Source organism: Cupressus sempervirens, chromosome 1, assembly GCF_028749045.1.
Source record: "Cupressus sempervirens isolate cs-2001-9-10 chromosome 1, ASM2874904v1, whole genome shotgun sequence".
Lineage (NCBI taxonomy): Eukaryota > Viridiplantae > Streptophyta > Pinopsida > Cupressales > Cupressaceae > Cupressus > Cupressus sempervirens.
The window spans coordinates 328,035,740-328,055,536 of NC_143118.1; the positions used below are offsets into that span (position 1 = coordinate 328,035,740).

Genomic DNA, 19,797 nt, shown 5'->3' on the forward strand with positions numbered 1-19,797 from the left:
CGAATAGGTCATTTTGACAAAGCCATTCCACTTCCGAATCTTCAAAAAATAATAAAAATATTGTATGTGACAACATTCCAAAAATGTTTGAACTTGTAATGTCCCCTATTTTATAGGATTCTTATGTGTCATCCAATTTTTCATAAAATCATTTCACAAATAGACCAAGCATCTTATTCATTTGTATTAGACTTTGGATGACATAAGCCCCTGACCCCGCAACTAACTAGTGAATGAAAACCTCTATCCAATATAAACATTTTCACCTATAAGATATATATAATCTTCATTAATGTAGTTCTTAGGGAACTAATGTATTCTCTTTGTCTACATTAGATCTAGCCATCTACAAGTTTCTTGGGATTGCAATTCTAAGGCAACTTTTGTAGGACCTCTTTTGTATGTTTTTTCCTATACTTTAGATAATGTCATGAGCAAGAGTAATAGAACAGTCACATATACCATATACATTGAGAAGTAATGCCATGATATTCTATGACTTATGATGTTCAAATATCTATAAAAACAACATAAATAATGTAACCAATCCTTTCTTTATTCAAGATACTTAAAGTAATAAAATATAAATGAATAATAAAATGTGAGAAGACTAAGATCATTGATTAAGACCTAAGAATATTTCCTTATAGTACTATAGTAATGGAAATTGCATCTAATATATATATATATATATATATATATATATATATATGATCACTACATTTATTTTGTACATTTTCCATAAATAAAATTATTTGAATGATTTATATATTATTGTACATGTCGTAGGCAATATACTATTGCATTCACTGTATGAGAAAATTGAATTAATTTTCACCAATCACTAATAACTATTTTGAGAAATTGCATTATTTCTAAAGTTTGTTTATTTAATTATAAATTTTTATACAATATATAAATTGTTTGGTTGCCTCATCTAATTTTGTGTGATAGGAGAACTTTTTTGAAGGATATTCCATATTACATTTTTTTTAGCTAAATATTAAGTAAACATTATTTATGAATTGTTAAATAATAGTCTATTTTCCTATGAAATGAGAAATATATAATTATATCTTATAAACTTGCCTAATTATATAAATATTACTATTAACAATTTATATATTATAACAAATTCTATAAAATTTATATCAATATAAATTATATATATTATTGTTATATTTTTAAAAATATTATAATATATCACTATTTTATATGAAACTTAAAATACACATTCTATAAATAATTATTAAAATTTAAAAATATATTATCATATAATATATAGAATGTTATGTTATATGTCATTTATTATTGTTATATTTTGAACAATATTTTAACATATTATTATTATAAGTTCTAAAATATTTAATTTATTAAACTTGCAATATCTAAATTTTTTTTAAAGTTTTTATTTTATTTTGATCAATGAAAGGCTGAGGTCATGAATATTTTATTAATTAAAGTAAAAAGAATTACAACAAACTCCATTCAAGCGAGCGCTCATAGGAAATAATGGAGAAGAAAACCTCTAGTCTTCCCTAGGACATTGTCCTATACAAATTACATTTTAAAAGGGGCAATACCCCAGTAATATATTTTATGATTATGTCTCTTACATATATTCTATTAAGTAGAAAATTTACAACTATCCCTTTTTGGGGGGGATTTTTTAGAAGATGTCTTTGTTTTATGTATACATTCACTTTGAGTTTCATCTGCCTTCTTTATAATGTGAAGATGGAGATCTTGATCAAAGTAGACATGTTGTTTCTTGTTATGCTTGGGTCTCGTCATAGGTTATTTGCATCACTCAGAGAATTTCAAACTAACTCATCATATTAGTATTGCAAAAATATCAATTACATCAATTTAGCTCTTTCTATTACTTCAGGATGGTTTTATGCCTCTAGGAAATTAGTTTGGGTTGTAATCCTTCAACCATGCTTAACTCGTGTAAGTATATTGAATGTTACAAGTTTGAAATATGTGAGTCTAAGATAACTTATAATATAAAAACCTACACTAAGTAGTATAATGAAGAGAGATATTAAAAATCTATGTCTACTAAGATTTGAATTGGAATTTTTGAAAATTTTCTTGATATCATTTTAAAGATAAATACAATTATTATTATAATTATTAGTAAAATCACAATTACAATTGAATTTTTATTTTTAAAAAAATTTCATTACTTTCTTTCATTTGTAAATACAATTATAATTAGTCGATAGGCTATTTACTATGGGATTCGTGGCTAGGAAATGTCCTGTCCATACTAGAATCCCCTTTAGGTGTCGGATGTAATATCTTGGCCTCGAAACAGTGCTCCCTCCTATTGTGCCTGTCTGTTGAGAGATGTGAGCGACATTCATCATGGACCTGTTGTGGCCTCCTCCTATTTTTGGTTTCATGGTAGAGTATCATTCATGATGGGCATGCAACAATGTAAGAAACCACCCACCCTTTGATTTTTTGGTGAGTATTCGCTTTGAATTTCCTGCTATTCAACTAATTTTTCTTTTAGATTTCTCGAAGTCACAAGAGGCTAGAAAATCTCAAGAAACACCCTCAAATCATCTCCTCATAATAGATCCACTCTTAAAATACTTGCATTGCTAAAGCCTAGTTACCACATAGAATCTTCATTAGCATACAAATACCAACACAAAGCTCCTTTAGCCACAAAGGCCCCCATGAGGTGGGCATTGTATGTTGTTCAATAAAATGGGATTTCTACACATCTTCCATACAAGTTTGTATTGAGTTCTTATGATAACAATGAACCTTATCTTTTACACAAGATTGGCATTCTATTTAAACAAAAGAAAATGCCTTTGGATTTCATACAGGAGGTAGAATGGCAGTTGATTTACCTCCTTCATTTGGATGGGTAGTCCTTACTTCTTTGGCATACTATTTTCTCAATTTCTGGATGGGCATGTAGGTCAGAAAGGCCAGGAAAAGGTACACTAAAATCATTTTGAAAGCTTTTTTTTAGGCATACAAATACTTAGGTCATGTCTATATGTTTCTATTAACTCCCCTCTGCAGATAACTAGAGTAGATTTATCATGTACATCAAATTCACTTCCAATTGTCATATTAGTGGGGCAAGAATTTTTTTCAACACTCGTGTAGTGCATGCAGTCTTTCATTACAAATATGCATCCATCAAATTGCATCTGTCGAATTTATATTGATAAAATATGGTTTATATGGTTTAAATTGTTGTAAATTGTTGGATATTTGCGAGGGAATCTAAACCCTTAATAAATTTGTTAAATTTGTGAACCAATGTGTTGAGATCTAGGGCGAAACTTTATTAATTTTATCCATTCTCTATTTTTGATATAACTTGTTCATGAATTGTTAAGAAAAGTAATTAGGTTACTATGTTTTCCGGTATTAAGTGTTTCTCCTAGACTAACAAATTTTTTGTTTTAGAGTTGTCAAACTGAAGACGTGATTCTGTTCAAACTATTTTAGCCTGGATAGCACTTGGTTTCATTTTTCTCTTGTTTTGTAATTATTTGAAGCCTATATATCATGATATTTTCTATGAAAGTTCCTTCTTGTATTTATTTTCACGCCATTTGTTAAGTTGTTATAGTATTATAGTCATCCAAATATTCCAATTTGTAGCAATTTCATGAGTGGCTAGCAAACAAAGCTTGTTCAAAGCCAAAAAAAATTCTACACATTCTGCTAATCCTGAACACTTGGCCCAACGCCTTGAGGCCAGGCTATCTACTGCCGGGCAAAAGAGGTATTATTGCCATTATTCTTATTATTCTTATTACTCTTTTAAAAAAATGTTTTGCAATTATTCTTATTATTGTTACATTCTCACATTCTTGGGTTGTGGTTTCACTTTTAGGCATGTTTAGATTATCTCAGAGTTTTTAAACTAAATATAAATCCGTATTTTATATCAAAATTTTGTCAATTAATATCTATCAATTACTTTTCTTGAAAACTATGATTTTTAATTTGCACATTTAAATGAAACATGACACTATTTCTGTGGAACAATATCTTCTATACTTTTCCTGTTATAAAATATTTATTTTGGTCATCAAAGTTTTTAAAGTTTTTTAAAACTACTTTTGTTATCATCAAACTTGAAAGGTACAGCCTGTATCAAATTGATTAGTTGGTAAAACTTTCTAATCATTCAAAATAATTGGATATGTTATATTTTGTTCCAATCTGTATACATCCAGCTCTCTTTCCAGTGTTGCTTGGTGGATTGTTACGAAGTTACTATTTTCCGCTTGACAAATGTTTAGTTTTCCTTCTGCAGATTTTGTGGCTCCATCTTTTCTGTAGCAGTCTGAAATAATCATTCCCTTGGAGGGTCATTTATAAGAAACTTAGATACTTTATAGCATGCTCTAGGAACTATATGTACTCCAAGAGTGTTGGTTGTGAGATAGTATTCAAGAAGACTAAAAAGTGATGCCAAGATATTGCATTTCCTATTGTTTTACAAAAATTATCAGAATTTCAAATTTCTTGGGGTTAGTCAGCTTCATAGGTGTTCAATTTTGAGTCATTTTTTTTTTGTGGGCCATATATTTGAAGATTGGTATATCTTTTTAAAACAAGCTTCCTCAAAATAATATCTATGCTATGAGATATTTACAAAGAGGGATGAAATATCAAAACTTGGATAAGCTAGGGAGTCAAACTCAAGAAAACATTGCAAATATTTGTGCATATCAGACAGAGATAAAGTTGGTTCTGAGCTGGTTTATAGACGTAGATGAGTCATCATGAGTATATGTAGATCATCTTTCCAACTGAGCATCCTATTGCATGTACCCACTTCTTATTTAGGGAAAGGCTACCTTTATTAGTTCTTTACTTCTTACAATGGGCCAGCCTTAAACATCACACACTAAGGAAGAAATTAAGTCTGGAAAAGTAAGTCAAACTTTGACTATTTAACACTTTTGCACTAGGAATCAAGCCTTAATGTGTGATATTTAAGCCATTCGCTTATAATGCTACTTGCAGGAGGGAAAATTATGCTAACAGGCAATATAAATTAGATTCTAGACCTTTCTCTTGGTTGGGGTTTACTGTAGGCTGCCTCTTTATTGCTCATACATAGCACAGGTACTCAGAGATTTCTACTTTATTTCTTACTCAAATATTATGACTGCAAGGTTTTGCAATTGAAATTGATTAGATTAAATAATCATTAAATTCTTTATAACTATATAATAACTTATATGATTCATGGAAAATATGCAAGAAAGTGTGACTTGTTGACAACTATACATATGGTCAAGAAATCTCACACAAATGCTTCTTAGCAGTGCCTTGCCTTCCTTTTCTCCCACTCATAAGATAAGTTCTTGAATTGGGGGTAGGATTTTTTTAGTTTTAGATTTTCCTCTTTTTTATTTAATTTTTTGGATTTGAACGGCAAGTTATTAGTCTCAGATGTACTTGTTGCTCAAGACCATCTTGGAAACATCTACCTAGACCTACAATACCAACACTTAAACGAAATCAGACCCCTGTCACATATAGTAGACCAGATATTTAGCAAATCAGCCCATAAAATAAGACAAAAACAATAGAAAACTGACTGAACCTTTATTCTAGATACATCAAGTAGCTTTATCACACCATTTTCAATGAGATTTTTACCACATTAGTGATTGGAAAATCTAAAGTCAAGCCCCGTTACAGCATTATACAATTCTAGGTATGGTGAAAAACTATGTTGCGGGCAATGGAACTCAAGGTGCTCGACTGATTTTGCCTACTCTTAGAGACTAAGGCTTGCTAGGAATGATTAATCTATCTACATTGAAAATCATCTTTTGGCAAAGATATCCAGTAAAGCAGTCCTCCATTAGGTAAGCAACTCTCATGCCAACGCAATTTTAGAGGGACATCCATATCTGATTTGTAATGCTTTTTTTTGATGAGAAACTCATCTCATCCTCAGTATTATGGACTATTATATGCTACAAGTTTTGCTCCAATCTTCAATGTAAAAAACCAATGCCAGCAAAATCAAAGAAAACAAAGAGTGCAACATTATATTAGGTGAGAAACAACTTCAATCTAATTTGAAGATATTTAAATGTGATAATTAAAAGAATACTAAATTAGATTTATGTCATGAGTCATTGCTTAAATCCAGCAAAAGAATTAACAAAATTTATATAAAAGGAGATGAGATACAATGGGAGCGATCGATATTCAGAGGACTTTCTTGCTTGAAGCTCTTTTTGACAAGCCATACAACTAAAAAATTATGTATGGCTTTTCTGGATGTCTCTTCATTTTTTCCTAGAATTGCATGGAACAACATGTTTGCATAGATTAACCAAACTGCTGTATAAATCTAAAGCCTAAAAAAAAAAAATTTGGCCCCTGCTTTTGTAAAAAAATTGACTATTATGCACTCCTTTCTCATCTTAACCAGCTTCAAATATTTTTTTTGCTTAAATAAATGCTTCCATGTTTCTATATATATTTTTGGATAAATGCTTTCGTGTTTCTCTATATATTTTGGATTAAATAAAGCCTATTGTGTTTCTATTATTCTATCTTCGTTATGAATAAATAAAAATGTTCTTGGAATGTTCTTATGTCTTTGTTAAGATTATTGCCTATAAAGAATGTTGATTTATGAAAATAAATTATTTACTTAAGCTTCAATAAGTTGTAAGTCCAAGTGCAATTTTTTCATATGACTAGTGGCTCACAACCGTTGTCTTACCTGGGATAATCTTTGTAAACGTGGATTTCAGGGCCCCTCTTATTGTGTTTTGTGTGGTAATGGAGAGGAGTTTGTCTCCCATCTGTTCTTCCATTGTTCCTATTCTACTCAAATATGGCACCTTCGGTGGAGCGCTTGGGGTTGCTCTTGTCGACATGCTTCCTCTTTGCCTGAGTTCTGGGCCCGCTTGGGTAGTGCTCCCTCCAAGTCTTCTTCTCTCCATGTTGCTTGGATTGCTGGCCCATCTTTCATGCTTTGGCATATCTGGTTGGAGAGGAATCGTTGCATATTCCAAAATGATCGGCTTGGTGTTTTGCATCTTTGGTGGAAAATATCACATTCTCTTCAAAAAACTATTCTTGTGAAGTGTGAGCTTGATGGGGGTATGGATCCGGTTGATCTTGCTATCTGTAATCGCCTCAATTTTCATCTTTAGGATGGGGTTGCAGCTCATAGGTTTCCTTCTATGTCCAGGCAGCTTCACCATCAGAGGAAGGGTCGGGTTAATCGGGATGGGCACTGGACTCCTCCTCCCTCTGGAGTTTTGAAAATTAACACTAATGGTTCTTCCCGTGGGAATCCTGACCCTGCTGGTATTGGCGGAGTGGCTCGTTGTAGTTCTGGGGATGTTAAATTTTTCTTCTCAGTTCATAAGGGTGATTATACTAACAATCTCATGGAAGCTCAGGCTATTTTATATGTTGTGGAACAGTGTTGCTTGCGGGGATGGAGTAAGATTATCTGTGAGTCTGATTCCCAGGTGGTGGTGAACATGCTTTCTTCGCAAGAGCTTGAGGATGTTAGTTGGCAGCTGGCCATTGTTGTTAAGCAGATTATTCTCTTCTCTACCTCTTTTCAATTCATTAGGTTCACATATATTCCTCGTGAATGGAACAGAACTGCTGATTGTTTAGCCAAATGGGCTTCTAGTCATGATCCGGGTTGGAATATTAGGGATAGGAGGCAACTGTCCTTTGAGATGGTGCAAGAATTTGATGATCTTGTTGCTCAGGATCGAGCTCTTTGTTGAGCTCTCCTTGTTGTATTCCTTTCTGTCTTAATAAATGTTTACCCCTCTTTTCCAAAAAAAAAAGTTGTAAAGTAATAATGAATTTAATTATAAAATTATAATCGAGATTGTGGCATAAAAATCGACGTGACTCTTGAACCTTCGGTACAAGTGCTAGTATTATTAATTTTACTTAAATAAGTATTAGTCATTATTTGACACTTGTTATTATTTATAAACTTAAAAGAACATTTCAGGTACTATAACAAGATTGCCAGCTTAATCAAATTTTAAAATGGAAGCGATAAGAACAAAATTACGAATTTTACAAATTTAAGAAAAACACTAATTTGTAACGAACGACTTAAACATCACACACTAATGCTTCATTCCTAGAGTAAAAGTGTTAAATAGTCAAAGTTTGACTTACTTTTCCAAGCTTAATTTCTTAATTAGTGTGTGATGTTTAAGACTGGCCAATTTGTAGAGGCAGAAGGGTCGAGGCGTTTGATTAACCGGTGGATGTACTTTTCTTCCAACCCGCTGTCGCCAAATATGCTCTCTCTCATCTCACTAATTCTCCGTTTAACTATCTTCCCTTCCTCGCTGTCTTCCTTGCCCACTTCAAGCACCGCCGTTCGAATATGATTCTCCGTAAAACTCCCATCCTCTTCTCTTTCCACTTCCAACCCCAACTTCAGCTCCTCTGCCACAAGCCTCGCATTCAGACCCTGATCATTATTCATCGGAAGCAGCACCAGTTTCACTCCAAACTTCAGCGCCTCCAAGACAGAACTCCACCCGGAGTGGCTCAGAAAAACGCCCAACGACGGATGCGAGAGAATCTGCAGCTGCGGGGCCCACTCGCTGTAAACGAGCCTGCGGTCGTGAGTTCGACCCTCAAAACCCTCCGGTAGAAACTCCGAAACGTTGCATTCCTCGTTGGAATAACGAGGGAAGCGCAGTACCCACAGAAACGGCAGCCCAGTAGCCTCAAGACCACGTGCCAGAGCAAAGATCTCATCTTTCGACAGAAAACATTCGCTCCCGAACGAAACATAAACTACAGAAGATTCCGGATGCTTGTCCAGCCATCTCAGGCAAAACGATTCCTGATCCCCTGAAAGCCTCTTCTCGGGAAGATCCGGCGGCAGAGGACCCACCGGAAACACCGACTTTCCGGTGGCTCTCTCAAGATATTCTATAAGCTTTCCCTCCATTTCATAGCAGGATCTGATGAACAGAAAGGAGCATCTTTGAATCGATAGAAAGAAGCGGTCCATGACAGACAACCTGCCGTTGCACCGAATAAATCTACCTGCAACACACCGTGCTTCGAAGGGCCGCCAAACAATTTGTGGAGAAGGGTAACCCTTTGGCGGCGCCATCATATCCTCCGCGGTGGTTTCCTCTTTCTTGTATCTTTCCGGAACCCACATGTAAGCAGACACCGCGGCCGTGAGAATGAGGAAGAAAATCGCCGGAATACCAATTTTGCCGGCGACAGTTGCAGCCCAGTACTGGGCGAAGTCGTAGACAACGTAATCAGGTGAGAGCCGCCGTAAAATCTCCTCAAATGGCTGCTGCAGACCGTCGAGCGCCATCTTTAACACGCCTTCCATTTCGTTGGGGATGTCTGCGGTGCTTTCTGCTCCCACCGGCAGCCCATCCACCGCCGGCAAAGGCAGCTCCACCAGATTTATATTTCCACTCTTGATATTGTCTAACAAGATTGCCCTGTTTTTTGCAATATTACGTGGAGTGGAAAGAAATGTTACTTTGAGCCCATGATTTGCAAGCCTTTTGGAAAGCTCGATAAAAGGCACGATATGGCCCTGTGCGAGCCATGGAAACATGAGCACGTGAATCTGCCTCTTGCCTTCAACTTCCATTATTCTATTTCACAGCATCTGCAACACTAATTAATGAATTTTGAGGACGCCGCCCTGTTATATTTATAATCAATCCTAAGGTTTTTCAAGTCTATAAGATCTAAGGCATGGATAATCTACAAGCTGATCACATGGAGCAATAATTCGATTGAAAATTTTGGGTCATTGATAATGATAACAAATCTTTTCAGAGTCCACTTTTTCATTTTATATTCTGCATGGCAGATGTACCCGTACTTGTAGTCATCAAAAGACTATATACTTGGAATTATGGGAAGGTCCAATCGATGAGGGTCATATCGACGACCAGCAGGTATGTTGTCTCCTTCCTTTCAGCGGGGCCAATCTGCTTAATGTCGGCAATCATTATACCGCTTTAAAAACATCCAGAAACAAGGACGCAAAGACTCTAGTTGCTGCCGTCGTGTATTTAGAATTGAAGCTTTTCGTGTTAAGATAAAAGTACTCGTCACAATTTATTTGTTTAAAATGATTCATTTTCCACCATTGAGATACCAATTTAAGTGTCAAGTAATAGTTTGGTAGATGCATTTTGCAAGAATTGACATTAACAAATAAAGACTTCACACGCCAAACCCATTGAAATCGCATATATCCACATGGCAACCCGTTCCTGTGTAGTGGAATCGATCATAATGCCGATTGCAACCCCAAATGGCAAATGCAAAAGAATAAGCTGCACATGATAAGAGTGGCCCGTGTGGGACAATCTGAAAAAGAGCTATTCCCATTGGAATTGCTGCAAATATCTTGTGAAGAGACACCGTCCACAATGCCCTCCAAGCCTCCACCTTAGTTTCTGTTCCATAAATTGCCCGAGTTCAGATCATAAAATTTTAACCCCAAATTGCATATTGTTTGATTCAAAAGTTAATGCCCAAATTGCCTATTACTAGATTATCCATTATGTAAAGCATCTAGAATCATTTGGCTAAGAAGTTTAGTCTCCCAGCTTTTAGAGTTTTTAATTGGATTCGTTTCATGAAGGAAGATTGAGGCAAGTGGTCAATTCGTGATCAAAATTATTAAAAAATTGGAGAAAAAAGTACTTGCCTGCCACTCCAATGGTGATTCCTTCAAAGAAAGAGTGAAAACTGAGAGCAACTATGAGTAATAAATTGTTGCCCAATGAAGCCGGGCTAGGTAATGGGGCCTTAGCCTCCTGCCATGTTTGAACTAAGTTATGATTAGATACTTGCAGTGGGTCTAGGATTTTCTATTCTGTATGAAGGCAAAACATGCATGATTGCTAAACCATATTGATCATAAACTTTTCACAGCAGGGTTTTATTCAACTGCTCAGTCCATTTGTTTTAGTATTACCCAAAAAGTTTGGGAGATTTGAAGTTTCATGATTTTGTTCTGCTTTAGATGAACAAAATTGTGATGTTTCCTTACTTGAAAGGTTAAAAAGTACAATCTGAAGAATTTAAAAGAATATAGATGCAATCACTGCCAAATTTTTCATTAAGCAGATTGAATGATTTCAACATCTTTCCTTTTTGACAAGTTTTCTTGTGGAAATGATCATCGACAATTCACTGGGCAGCCAAAATACTAATATTTTCCTAATAATCTATAGATTTAGCATCATTAGAAACTGTCCAACTTAGCCTACTTTGCTTTTTCGTTTTCTCCCCTGTTTAAAACTGGTGAATGATTCCCAGGGGAGGCAACTTATGTATATGACTGATAAGCCAACTCAATCAGTGGCACCCAAATTGAATTTCAAAGGTAATTCAAAAGTGGGTTTGTTTGAACTTTTTGAAAACCTGAAAAACATTTACTGAGATAGATAAAGAAACCTTGAAATCATTTAACTGAAATAGATGAAAAATCATGAAATTGCAGGTCCACTATCAACTGACCTAATATCTAAATGTTGTCTCCATTGTGTGCACTTGCAACGCTTTGTCCATTACCATCTAGTAATCACAAAATGATCAGATAAACTTGAACATACAGACTGGGCAATAGACATGATTGGACAAAGAGAATGCAAATCAACGGAATACCATTTAAATTCTGAAGAGTTATGATTTCTGTTTTGTCCGATTGCTTGACATAAACCAAAGTGACAACGAGGTCTCCCAACATAGTAACCAGATATCCAACAGTACAGAGCATGAATGCAAATGGATACTCTTTCTCTATCAAATCTTTGAATGTTTCAGCAGAATCGCTCAAGAAATGCATTTATGGCCATCCCCAAGAAAACCCCTCCTGCAAATTGGGTACCCAGAGAAAAAAACCCCTGATTCCATCTAAAAAAATAGGGAGGAATTCCTCCAGCAGAGGTGCCAATGAAAACGAGCAATAGACACCAGATTTTAACCAGAATCAAAGATGTTGCCCTTAAATTGGGCTTCGCATCATCACCATGGTCGTCATCATTTGAGCCACCTCCATGAGCCACAATGAGTGGAATCAGAAACCCCAGAATAAAAAATGCTATGGCAGATCTGCATCTCCAGGAACAACAATATCAAAACACCACGCCAGAGCATTTCGAGCAATGTAATAATAATAACGAGCATCTTGCATTGTAGAGAAAATATTTCCCCTTTTTTTTTATGCCAAGCTACTCTCTTTAGCAGTTTCGAGAAAACCACGGTTTTCGTGTTCTTCACAGAGCAAAACCGCCATTGGTGAGCCCTTCTCTTCCATCTCTCTGCCTCGATTTGGCAAACCCACTAAAGATTCGTAGCACTTGACAGTCGGCTGAAAGTTAGTGTCTGCGCTGGTATTGCAATATGGCGCTTGATGCTTAGGGAAACTGACAGCATTTTTGGTAACTGACATTGCGAGAAATGCGTCTCCAACACCAACACTACAACATGCATTGATCATACACACCTCCAGAATTTCCCAGCTTAGTTAACTCAATAAATTATCTTCTCATTTTGCCTCAACATTGTCTTCAATGTTTCAGAATATGATGGAAGGGAATAAAATTTGTGGACAGGAAAAGATTAGGAAGATTAGATGTTTGATTCAAAAATCACACAGTTAAATCCTCGTAGCAATATCACAATTTGACTTGCTGTGGAAATTATCTCCTACTTATCAATTGATGAGCTTAAGGGACTTCCTAATGAAAGGTTCATAAGGCACAACACTTGGTGAAGGTTTTGCAAATGGGGTTGCAAGCTTTCGGTTTAACCATGGAGGAAACTCTGTAGTTAAGCGCGCTTAGATTGGAGTAGTACTGGGATGGGTGACCTCCTGGAAAGTCCTAGTGCTTTCACCCTTATGAGCATCACCTAGATCCAGTGAGTGCTAAGTGTTCCATTTATTCTCATGAGAGATGGATTCACATTGAATCACTACTCATGAAATATGGGTCAATGAGTTTGACTCAAAAATCACACAGTTAAATCCTGATAGCAATATCACAAGATTAGATGTTTCCAAAGATATACATTAATTACAACCACCAACCAATGGTACATTTTTTAAGAAGTTTATAGAAAAGTTAAAGTTGAGGAAAAAATATTTCATTGAGAAAAGTAAATATTACAAATTGTTCCACTTGTGATTGTTTATTGTACTGGCCAATAAGAATACAAATAAAAGATTTTTAATAAATTCTACTAAAGATATGAAAATTAGAACATTGTAAAAGTACAAAGAATGACAAAAATTCTATATTTCAATTGGTTGAAGAAAAAAACAAAATAGCATTCACTGAATGCTATAGTTGGCAGGAACTAATAAACAGACACAAAAGAAATATAAAGATCTCTTGTTAATTTTTTTATCAATATAATGTTGTTTATAGAAGATATAATGAAATATAATGTTAATGTTCATAATTATTTATCGAAGGTCGATTAAATGAGTTGTGGAAGGTTAGATGTGCAAATTGATTGTAAATGGTTGTGTCTTATCATTGTCGAAAGCTCAAAATCCTTGATCCAGTTCATGTCCCACTCTGACACCACTCATAATGTCGATATATTGGTGATTTAAGCTTTTTTAGAAAGAAAATTATTGTCGATTTAAGCTTTTAATTGTTTTGGACAAGATGTTATTGTTGTTTTGTAGGGTTTCTTGGCAATATGCTAATATACGTTCAAGTGTCTAGCAAAATCAAAGATACAAAAGATTTCATTTGATAATTATGTATATTCATGTTGTAGAGTCATTACAACATTTGGGGTCAAATTGTGATAGCAATTTGCGACGGTGGTGTAATTTGTGCTCTTTTTCCATTGATGTTGGCATCATAATTGCAATGCCCTTGCAAGCATAAATTAAAAAACAAAAAAAAACACGAAAATCATTTTCCATTCTGCATGACTTATCGCATCCATCGCATGAGTAATTTAACCAGTAAAACAATCGATAAGTAGAATAATGTTTAACTGTAAAATAATATATTAATCATGAGCAGGTTGGATTATTAGTCTGCAATAATGCTTTAAATTATTATCTCGCAATCCGATCAATTGTATGCCATTCGTAGTATTCCATGATATGACTTGTTGAAACATATCTTGTAGTTTGTCCTATTACTACCGTCTTTTCTTTTTTTCAATTGTCGTATTGTCACTCTATTGTTTTATTGTAGCATATAAAGTTTGTAGTTTTGTTACATATCAAATTCTTTGGCAAAATCATTGTGGTCTTTATTGAATGTGATTATCAAAGACTGTATTAAAAAAAATCACGTGCTTAAAAGAGGTTTTTCATAGGTGATATATAAAAAGCTTAGTGATAAAACTTTGAAATGCAATTTTATATCTATACATTTATTCAAAATAAACTTCAAAACATATCTGATGTTATCTATTTTTATTAATCTTAGGTTTCATGTGTACTTTAATATGACTTTATTACTTAGATAATTAGGAAATGTTTTAACAATTATATAGGTTCAAACACATGTATATATGATTATTCTTAAACAAATTGTGTCAAATTACAAGACATAAATTAGATTTATTTTTATTTTTTTCATTATAACAACTTTGATATTAAAAATTGCATGTTCTTACAATTTCACTTTATCTTATATTCATTATTATATGTTATATGGATTACCTTGGAGTCAAAATATTGGCACCCTTAAGGACATTATAGTTTTCATAATTCTTGTAATATTCTAATTCTTTCAAACTTTACTAACTTTGAACTTTCAAAATGGTACTTCTAGTAATCTACATTCACATAATGCAATAGCATCTTATAAATTAAAAAATATTCTAGTGCTTGATCAATCTTATATTTTTCTCTAATATCATTGGAACCCAACAAATTACTAGACCTAAATATTGTCTAAGAGGTTATCTAGTTATTATCCTTTCCATTATTTCTATTTTTTAAATATAGTTCTTCAAACAAGTTATAAAATTTTAATAACTTTAATTTCTAAGTTAACATCATCCTTGTTTTAATTTCCATTTTCTTTCTTTACATTTTCTATTTTTGCTTTGGTCCCATGCCACTAATAACTCTCACATTTAAGATCATATTCTATTTTTTATTGTATTGTGTATTCTTTCTACACTACACTTGACATTATATTTTTTTAAATATTAAAAAAATATGTTTCTTAAAGCACTAATACAAGATTTTATTAAGAGAAGTTGTAATGGCCATCAAAATTTTAGCTTTCATTTTTTTTTATTCTAAGTTCTTTCAAAGAAGAACGTTTTAGTCTTCAACCATTTTTTATGATTGAAATGCCTTATTTTATTGAGGGACTATGTGTAATCTTAATTTTTGTTCAAGAATATAATTCTAATATTGATTATGACCATAATTTTTTACAAGATATTGTATTGTTGTTAGCTCTCTTCATTTTTATAATCACTTTCTTTTCTCTATTTCCATTTTATGATAATATTCCTTCTTGATTCTATGAAGTTATATACATACTTAATTGAAGTTGTTTCTCAGTTCTTGACTTTGTTCAAATCTGTCATTAAATAATTGCTAATTAATTAATAAACATAATTAAGTCTTCAATAACTTCACGAAATACTTATGATTACATCATCTAACTAGAATATCCCTTCTATCATGCTTTTCATGGAAACTTTTTCCTTACTGCTATGCAGATCCTTAATAAACTTTTCAAGCAAAACCATCAAAATCCTTCAAAGAAATTCCACTTTTTCCAAAAAGAACATCTTCTTCATAGCCAAAATACTTTTCATGAAGAATTTTAAATGTGCTTAGACCTACGAAGTGGATGTCCATTTACAAAGGAAGCATAGAAAAAGTGATATAAAAGGTGACCCGACCAAAGAAGGAGGAGGCCACCATGCTCAAATCAATCGTATTTCAAAACTAAAGGTAGCAAGTGAAATGATAGATCTTCTAGTATGTCATGTGAAGGTCTGCTTAAGGACAATAAGATGACTAGCGGGTGTGTTGTCTCCTTTCTTTCAGGTAGGGAAAATCTTCTTAATGTCAGCAATCATTATACCACTTTAAAAATGTCTAGAAATAAATAGACAAAAGAAACACAAAGATCTCCTGGTAAATGTTTTATTATTATAATGGTGTACTTTATAGAAAATATGATGAAATATATTGTTAGCATTCAGAATTATTTATCGTTGGTCAACTTTTTATAAGTTCTGGAAGGAGATTTGCAAATTGATTGTAAACGACTATCATTGTCGAAAGCTCAAAATCCTTGATCCAGTTCATAATTGTTGGCCAAAATTGCCTCCTCACCAAATATTTAAATTCAAATGCCACAGCCCACCCAACGATCACATCCTACCTTTAATATTAAAATATTCAATGGAAAATATGAAATAAACAAAATAAGAACTTTATTAATTTTTTCTTTATTTCCTAAGTTATTTCCCAACCCCACAACTTTCTCTACTGTCAGATCTTGCATAGATCTATAGTGGTTGCTTTCCTGCATTCTAAACATGTCTGATCTTTATACAATGCGGGGAAGCGATATGTTGACACATAGCTAGGTGGGTCCTTTCTCAACCATGTTTTCATTGTGGACCACAACCTGGAAAGCTATCAGGTCAAGGTTGTCGTATGACAGAGCTCTCAATGGCCAAAGTACTAATGCAGGTAACAAGGTGATTGCATTTTCCTTGGGCTGTCTGATCTTGCATGTCCACGGTTGTCAATTTTTGCATTATGAAGATGCAAGGTTTTTAAGAAATGCGGGGAAGTGAAAAGTTGCCATGTGTACATGTGGGTGCGTTCTTCTGTGTGGGCCACCAGGGTTGAAAAGTAATGTCAGGTAGTTTCCAAGTGGATGATATGCCATTTTCTTTATGTTGATTTGCCAGGAGGGTCTACGTGTTTAGTGAGGTGGATGTTGAGTGTTTTTTGGGCCCAAAAATATCTATGGGAAGCACAATAATTTTATGGTCTCTCATGATCATTGATCATTTGGTGATTGATGATCATCACTTTCTCGCATTTTGAAACTGCTCAATCTTTAGACAGTATGGGGAAGTGGTGTGAGGACACATGTCCTTGTGGGCCTAGGTGGTAAGCAATAGTAACATAAATATGATGGCAATCATAGATAAATTTGTTGTTTCATGAGGCAAGTAGTTAGTAAAGCTAAAAAGATAGTCAACACTTCAAGACTTTGCAAGGTGGAGAAAAGAAATATAACCATTGGTCAGCATGGCTCTTTCTGGGTGGTTGACCTATTTGATTGCTAACTCCTATTGATTTGTGGAGCCAGGAATGTGAGGAAGAGGGTTTTTCTGCACAATCTAATCTCCATGATTGATCTCAACCACTCCTGAATGAATACATAGCTAGAAACAATGCAAAGACATGTTTCCTACCTCATGGTTATCAATTTGAGGGATTTTTTGCATTAATGGCATCATTTATGTCACCTTCAAAATTTCTTCTAGTAAGTGTTTTGATGATTGACTTGCATCCGGATGTGTACTAGGATCAAATTTTCTCCGTATTTACATGATTTCTCTCTATAATCCTAATGATGGTAGTTGTGCTATGCCTTAGGGTAGAAGCTATCTGAGTTATGCTTGAACTATAAAGGTAGATTTTGTAATTCTTCTTAGGGTCAATCCTTCTTTGATTCCTTGGCATGTTTTGACATGCACATTATAAATTCCCTTCACCTATGAACTTCATGATATTTTGCCTTATCTCTTTTAGTCATTGATGTACTGTATAAGACTTATTTTCCTCTCTTCAATGTATTGTGGTTCTTTTTCATTTGCATAACTATATTTATTTTTGGGCTATGAATGATATAAAGTGAATCTCCTTCCTTGTGTCATTTGTTTGGTTGTCTAATCTCCATGTGACTGGCAGATTAAACAAGTCTAAATCTATATATTTGATGTCATGATAGTTAATTGCGCATGTATGGGCAAAGATAGGATTGAACACTCTATTTTGGTGCATCACCCCTTAGGTTAGAATAGGTAGATTTTATTTCATGCATTCCTTCTCCCTTTTCCTCTCCAAGAGTAGTTAGGTGCACCCTAATAATAAAGGAAACCAACCTTCTCTAGAGGCTCAATCTCAAGTCGCAAAGTCCCACACTTTTGAGATTGTTTCCATGTTACACAAGGCTACCAAAGAAGTATTACCTTAGGCAAGGGTGCAAGATTTTGTGTTAACAATTTTTGGCATGCCCGATGGGACTAGTATCAAAGGATACTTATTAGAAGATCTTAAGTTCACTAGTGTCAAAGAAAGATTTCATGCATGTGCTGAGAAGATAGTGTTGCTCTTAGTATTCTAGGCCTTCAAGAGGCTCATTTTCAAGTACTTTGTGGGTTCACTCTACATTCTGGTTCCAGACTAAAGTTGTTGTGATTCATGCCCAAAGCTCACACAAGGCCATCTTCTAGAGGTAATTTTTAGTATTTTGAGCTTTCATTTTCAAACCCTAGATGGAAAAGAAAGAATTTGTCCTTATCACCAATTAGGAGTGTTGCAATAAATCATTCACCTTTAAGGTCTCTTTCCACTCCTCCTATTGATATAACTCAACCTAGAATACCATCTGCTCATATCAATAGGCCACTTGTTTATATGGCACAACCTAGAGCTCATGCTTTTTCCACTTTTAATGGTGGAAGTCCTCTTTTGCTAGCCCAAAGTCATGGCATACCAGTATAAGCCCTAAAGAATATCCGTGATTTTATTGGTGAAACTTCTACTTCCCCTGTTGAGCACATTCAAGAAGTCTCAAATGTTTGTAATATTCATGGTATCATCAAAGATGTTGTAGCAGTTAGGCTTCTAGCCTCATCCCTAAAAGGAAAAACACTTCAATGGTACATAGAGGGTTTCCTCATAACTCTACAATGGATTGGGATGGGTTAGGAGCAGCCCTATGTAAGCATTTTGAGAATAAGAGTGACCACCTATCAATTTTAGAGTAGCTAACAACTATAAAGAGAGCCCCCCATGAATGTATGACTAATTTTAATTATAGATTCCAAAAAACATGGGATAGAATACCTACTCTAGTAAAGCCTTCCCCTGATAATGCTTTCTTGCATTACCTTAAAGCTTTCAATAGTGATATTTCTAGTACAATGCAAACCATGGGAGGACACACTCCGCATGTTGCCTATGAAATTGGCATTAGGGCTAAGAATATCTTGATATAGGGAGGAATGTTAGCTCCAAGGCCTCCTATACCCTTCCTTCCTAATATGCCAAATCACCAACCAATAGTACCCTCTATCCCACATCACAACCCCTTTCTCTAGCCCCTCAAGCCTCTACATCCTCCAATGAGATAGATAGGATTGACGTCATGTTGCAGATGTTGATGTAGAGTATAGATAAAAGACTTCAAGACTGTAGTTCTAACACGGGTAAAAGATTCCAAGATCAAAGCTTAGAAACACAATCTATTAGGCAGGCTATTGGTCAGCAACAATCATTGATTTGGAACCTTAGAAATGAGGTAACAACCCTCAAAGGATAACAATCCTAGATTATTAGGTCCCCTCAACCCTTACAGTCATATGGGCCAACACATCAAGGACCAGCCTCATGGGCACAAAATAAATCTTTCAATGGTATGCCTTATGTAGCTCTAGACCAATCAAGGAGAATTGTTCATCAAAAAAATCTAGCTTAGGAACAACAAGGATAAAAATATGGTTGTCCATCTAATGATCAAAGTTTAT

At 34.4% G+C, this 19,797-nt stretch overlaps 2 pseudogenes across 1 annotated transcript; both read right to left on the bottom strand.

The window, feature by feature from the left end:
• Positions 1-8,025: 8,025 nt before the first annotated feature.
• LOC149577489 (putative UDP-rhamnose:rhamnosyltransferase 1 pseudogene) lies at positions 8,026-9,870 on the bottom strand (annotated as a pseudogene). Its single transcript, XR_016363577.1, has one exon. The product of XR_016363577.1 is annotated as a putative UDP-rhamnose:rhamnosyltransferase 1 pseudogene (transcript).
• Positions 9,871-10,230: 360 nt separating this feature from the next.
• Positions 10,231-11,863, bottom strand: LOC149577490 (zinc transporter 11 pseudogene; annotated as a pseudogene).
• Between the last annotated feature and the right edge of the window lie 7,934 nt (positions 11,864-19,797).